Source organism: Tachyglossus aculeatus, chromosome 1, assembly GCF_015852505.1.
Source record: "Tachyglossus aculeatus isolate mTacAcu1 chromosome 1, mTacAcu1.pri, whole genome shotgun sequence".
Classification (NCBI taxonomy): Eukaryota; Metazoa; Chordata; class Mammalia; order Monotremata; family Tachyglossidae; genus Tachyglossus; species Tachyglossus aculeatus.
Window position 1 is genome coordinate 43,394,200 of NC_052066.1, and position 6,088 is coordinate 43,400,287.

Sequence of the window (6,088 nt, forward strand, 5' to 3'; positions counted from 1 at the left end):
AAGGTTGATAGGCAACCACTGGAGCTTTTTGAGGAGGGGAGTGACATGCCCAGAGCGTTTCTGTACAAAGATAATCTCGGCAGCAGAGTGAAGTATAGACTGAAGCGGTGAGAGACAGGAGGATGGGAGATCAGAAAGGAGGCTGATGCAGTAATCCAGTCGGGAAAGGATGAGAGATTGAACCAGCAAGGTAGCAGTTTGGATGGAGAGGAAAGGCAGATCTTGGCGATGTTGTCCCCTCTCCGGGTTGCACCTGGAGAGTTTCCAGTACTCTACCAGTCTCGACTATGGGAGGGAGAGTCAAGCAGAGGTATACCCATTCCATTTCTAGTTTGGGTAGTGGCTAGCGAGTGGAAGGCAATTTGTTACAAGTCAAAACTCACATGTGCTGGACAGCAGCGACATGGGAGAGAGTCGAGAGTGGAAACTCAAGCTTACTGCATGGAAGAAGGCAATGGTAAACCACATCCTTATTTTTACCAAGAAAACTCTATGGATCTACTACCAGAACGATTGCAGATGGAAGTGGGTCATTCTGGGAGAGATGTGTCCATGGTATCGCTATGGGTTGGAGATGACTCAACAGCCTAAGACAAGACAAGGGGCGACTATCAAAGGGCTTAAGGGTACAGGCCCAAGTGCATAGGTGATATAGAGAGGAGGGCGAATAAGGTGATCAAATAAAAGGTTAGTCAAGGGAGGCCTCTTGGAGAAGAGATGATTTTGTACGTACTTTGAAGAGAGGTCATCTGTTGAATATGAAGGTTGAGGGGGTGGGCGGTTCCAGGACAGAGGTCAGTAGTGGGACTGACAAGATTAAGGGGTAGTGAGTAGGTCGACATTAAGAGGAGCTAAATTTCAGATCTTGGTTTTCACAGATTAGCAAGGTAAAATAGGAAATGCAGAGCTGACTGAGTGCCTTATAGCCAATCAGTCAGTCAGTCAATGTTATTTATTGAGCAGTAGAGACAATAGAAGCCATGGCAGTGAGTAAATGAGTTCTCCCAAGGAATAGATGTAGATGAAGAATAGAAGGGAATCCGGAAATGAGTCTTGAAGGACTCCCATAGTTAAAAGGTGGGAGACAGAGGAGGAGCTGGCTAAAGTGGCATAGAAAAACCAGGAGAAAATGTCAGTGGAGAATATATCCAAAACAGAGCTTCTCATCCCATCTGGATCATCTCCTCCCAATAACTTTCCTATCACTGTAGACAACACTACCATCATCCCTTGGTGTTATCCAGGAGTTGCCTCTTTCATTCCATCAGTGCATTCAGTCAGACATCAAATCCTGTGTGTTCCACTTTCACAGCATCTCTAGAATTCACCCCATCCTCTCCATCCAAATGGTTCCTGAACTGGCCCAAGCACTAATCATTATTGTGGATATGGATGGACGGCCATTGGAGGCTTTTGAAGGGTGGGTAGACATCAGCAGAACAATTTTTTTTTAGAAAAATGATCCAGACATCAAAGTGAAGGTGGAAGAGACTGGAGGCATTGAGGTCGGTAAGGATAGTAATGCAGTAGTTGAGATTCATTCATTCATTCAATCATATTTATTGAGTGCTTACTGTGTGCAGAGCACTGTACTAAGCGCTTGGGAAATACAAGTTGGCAACATATAGAGATGGTCCCTACCCAACAGTGGGCTCACAGTCTCGAAGAAAATTACAATGTTTCTGCCCACTTTCGAATAGAGGACCTTTCGCATGTGAGACGAATGTGACAACCACTACACTACAGAAACGATACAATGGGTTATGGAGTCTTGGTAACTTCTTCTCAATTTCTTTTGGTGGCCACGGGATCATTATTCTCTCTCCTCTCTAGTGTGGCCTGGTGGAAAGATCATGAGTCTGTGGTTCAGAGGACTTGGCTTTTAATTCTGACTGCCATTTGGCTGCTGTGTGAGCTTAAAAATTAACTACTCAACTTCTTTGTGCCTCAGTTTTCTCATTTGTAAAATAGGAATTCAATGTCTGTTTTTTCTCTTACTGAGACTGTTAGTCCCATGTGGGATGGGGATTATGACTGACCTGATTATCTTGTATTAATCCTAGAGCTTAGTACAGTGCTTAGCACACAGTAAAGAGCTTACAGATGTTATTATTATTATTATTACCTACCCATTCTCCTCTCTCACTACACCCAGCTGGCACATTTTACTCCTTGGCCCCCTCTCAGGACCATACCTGGAGAGTTTCCAGTACTCCATCAGTCTTGACTACAGGAGGGAGAGTCAAGCAGAGGAATGCCCATTCCATTCCTAGCTTGGGCAGTGGCTAGTGAGTGGGAGGCAAGCTGCTACAAATCAAAACTCACGTGTGCTGGACAGCAATGACATGGGAGAGAGTCAAGGGCAGAGACTCAAGTTTACTGCGCGGAAGAAGGCAATGGTAAACCACTTCCATATTTTTGCCAAGAAAACTCTATGGATTCGCTACCAGAATGAGTGCAGATGGAGGTGGGGCATTCTGGGACAGATGTGTCCATGGAGTTGCTATAGGTCAGATACGACTCTACAGCATAAGACAACATTAACTTACTTACTGGACCTCAATTTTGTCCCTCTTGTCCTTGACACTTAGCTTGCATCTTGTCCCCTGTCTGGAACTCCCTCCTCTTTCATATCAGACAGATCACCACTTTGGCCGTCTTCATAGCCCGACTAAAATCACACCTTCACCAAGAGTCCTTCCCTGAATAAATTCTCAATTCCTCCCATCTCTTCTGTGTCACCTATGCACTTGGGTCTATACTCCTTTAAGTACTTTGATAACTAATCCCATCCCACAGCACTTGTGTATGAATTCTTATGTTCTGTTGCTTCTCCTATTCGTAATTTATTTTAATGCCCCTCTCTGTCACTAGACCCTAAGTCCCTTGTGACTGGGATCATGTCTACCAAAACTTTATTGCACTCTCCCAATACCTTGATATTGTAAATAATAATAATAATAGCAAATCAATCAGCAAATACCATTGATTGATGGGTTATCCCAGAACCTAGCACCCAGAAACCACTTCATAAATGACGCTTTCATTATCATTATTGCTGTAATGTCTTACAATACAGGAACTGTTTCTGTTTAACATCATTTGTACATGCCCATAGGAGTACAATACATGAGATTTTACAATGTTTTGGAGGATGATGCTCTAACAGTTGGGTAGATCTGATTGTATTTACGAAGGCTGAGAAAATCAGGTTATATTACAAACAGAGAAGAAGGAAATTATTAACACGTGGGTATTCTGTGTAAAGTGCCTCATCTCCACTCTCCCATGGTTATATCCTTGTTGAGAGCAGCTGTCGGCAGGATGGGCTGGGGGAAGAAGGGCGTCTGGGCCCAAAGCGTGTAAGAATTTAAAGTGTATAGAAGTTTCTCATATTGACAGTCACGGAGAAACCAAGTTCAGATGACCCTGGCCATATTATTTGCACAGCCTGGGTGAAAACTCAGCCTACTTCCAATACTTTTCTCTGGTTCTTCCATGGCCACTGAGGTAGAGTAATTAGGTTATCGAGCCTCCTGATAGATACATTTGCACCCAAACGTTCAAATTTTCTTTTGGAATGGAACAAATCATTAACAGTTTGGGTATCACTAAGCGTATCACTGAGAAGCTGCATGGCTTAATGGATAGAGCACAGCCCTGGGAGTCAAAAGGACCTGGGTTCTAATTCCGCCTCCACCACTTGTCTGGTGTGTGACTGTCGCCAAGTCACTTATCTTCTGTGTCTCAGTTAGCTCATCTGTAAAATGGGGATTAAGACTGTGAGCCACATGTTGAGATATGGTCTGTGTCCAATGTGATTAGATTGTACTACCTTTGTGCTTAGTACAGTGCCTGGCACATAGTAAGTGCTTAACAAATTTTGTTTAAAAAATTGGTCAAATATAGGCCTGTGTATAAAGGATAGATTTTTTGATCTGTACAATTTAAGTTACTGACTTCAGCATCTACTTGAACCGAAGCTATTGTTCCCTCAGAAAGTCCCCAAACTATTATCTGGAAGCTTCCAGCCTGGCTAGACAACTGGAGTGTCCATCAGTCAGCCAGTCAATCAATTGTATTTATTGAGTGCTTACTGAGTGCAGAGCACTGTGCACTTGAGAGAGTACAATATAACAGACACATTCCCTGCCCATAACAAGCTTACAGTCTAGAGGGGGAGACATACATTAATATAAATAAATAAATTACAGGCATGTACATAATTGCTGTAGGACTTGTGGGGAGGAAGGTTCGAATAAAGAAATCAAGTCAGGGTGATGTAGACAGAAGCTGAAGAAAAGGAAAAGAGGGCTTAGTAAGGGAAGGCCTCTTTGAGGAGATGGGTCTTCGATAAGGCTTTGAAGAGTAGGGAGAGAGTCCATGAGGTTGGATGCTCAGATTTCTTGATCATACAGGACTTCGAGATCAGATCAGGGAGATTCTGAAACAGTTGTTGGGAGAGGCAGAGAGGGCCTTGATAAAGCTTCCTTCTTCCACTAATTTGTTCCTAGCCTAGATGTTTAATGTCCTGTTGACATTTTTTGAACACCATCTGTATCTCCACCATTCGCCGATGAACTTGAACTTGATTCCTGAGGTGGGGCACGAACTCTTTCAGTACGTTTAGTTCAGCCCAGAGATAAAGAACTTCAGACCATAATCCAGGTTTAGGCTGACGGCTGTCATAATATCTTGATAGGAAAGGAAGGACACCACTGATATTCATTTCATCACTTTCTGACCTTGTTTCTATCACAACATATTGGGCTTAGTGGGGAAATAGCAGTCCATTTAGCCTCCCACAAATGTCCACTATGGCCACCACTAAGGGTTGAGTCAATTAATGTCTGTGTTGCCCAGATGACTTGATGTGCATTGTGAGCTCCTTGCGCAAAATCCATTACTTGCGGAGTCTGTACAGTGGCCTCTTAGACTTCCAGATAAAGGTTCACTATCACCAGTGATGGCCAACAATCAGCAGTAGCTCAAACTTCTTTCATTGGTGCTATTTACAAATGGCAGTTGCCACATTTCCTCATGTGGAAACTTAAATGACTGCTGCAAATTAGAATTTCCCAGAAGGCCACTTCAAATGTTAACAATGACTGGTAAAATGCCCACTATATAAAGAAAACGGTAAATCCAAGTATTCATCAGTAGGTTGATTGTTATGGATTTTCATCATTATATATATATGTTCACAATACCATTTGAAAATAAACTTCCCTATTGTGTGGCCTAGGGGAAAGAGCACAGAACTGACACTTAGAGAACCTGGCTTCTAACCCTGGCTCAGTCATTTGCCTGCTATGTAACCTTGGGCAAGTCAATGAGCAGCCTGGTATCTTCCACAGCACTTAGTACAGTGCTTATTACATTGTAAGCCCTTAACAGAAACAACTACTTAATTTCTCTGGGCCTCAGTTTCCTCACCTGGAAAGTGGGGATTCAATACCCTCCTACTTAAACAGTTAACTCCATGGGGGACTATGTCTAATCGGATACTGTAAATTTGTTGTGGGTATTTAGCATGTCTACCATCTCTGTTGTATCATATTCTCCCAAGTGCTTATTACAGTGTTCTGCACAAAGGAAGCACTCAATAAATACCATTGATTGATTGACTGAATAATTTTAACCTACCTCAGCAGTGTTTGACACATGGTAAGCACTCAAGAAATGCCACAATAATTGTTATTGTTTCCTGGAAAGTGATTCCCCATTTGAAATAGGTAAACTATATAACCCCTCTCAGGGTCACACCTGGAGAGTTTCCAGTACTCTAGCAGTCACGACTACAGGAGGGAGAGTCAAGCAGAGGCCTACCCATTCCATTCCTAGCTTAGCCAGTGGCTAGCGAGCGGAAGGCAATCCGCTACAAGTCAAAACCCACCTGTGCTGGGCAGCAGCGGCAAGGGAGAGAATCGAGGGAAGAGACTCATGGAAGGAGGCAATGGTAAACCAATTCTGTATTTTTACCAAGAAAACTCTATGGCTACATCACCAGAACGATTGCAGATGGAAGTGGGGTGTTCTGGGAGAGATGTGTTTATGGTGTCGCTATGGGTCGGACACGACTCGACAG

At 43.3% G+C, this 6,088-nt stretch overlaps 3 non-coding genes across 3 annotated transcripts; all 3 read left to right on the plus strand.

Moving 5' to 3' along the window:
* Positions 1-235: 235 nt before the first annotated feature.
* On the plus strand, positions 236-373 carry LOC119937628. Its single transcript, XR_005454168.1, has one exon. It is a non-coding gene; the product is annotated as a small nucleolar RNA SNORA7 (small nucleolar RNA).
* Positions 374-2,177: 1,804 nt separating this feature from the next.
* LOC119934071 lies at positions 2,178-2,315 on the plus strand. The gene has a single exon (XR_005452856.1). It is a non-coding gene; the product is annotated as a small nucleolar RNA SNORA7 (small nucleolar RNA).
* A 3,433-nt stretch (positions 2,316-5,748) lies between these two features.
* On the plus strand, positions 5,749-5,886 carry LOC119934392. Its single transcript, XR_005452926.1, has one exon. It is a non-coding gene; the product is annotated as a small nucleolar RNA SNORA7 (small nucleolar RNA).
* Positions 5,887-6,088: the final 202 nt, after the last annotated feature.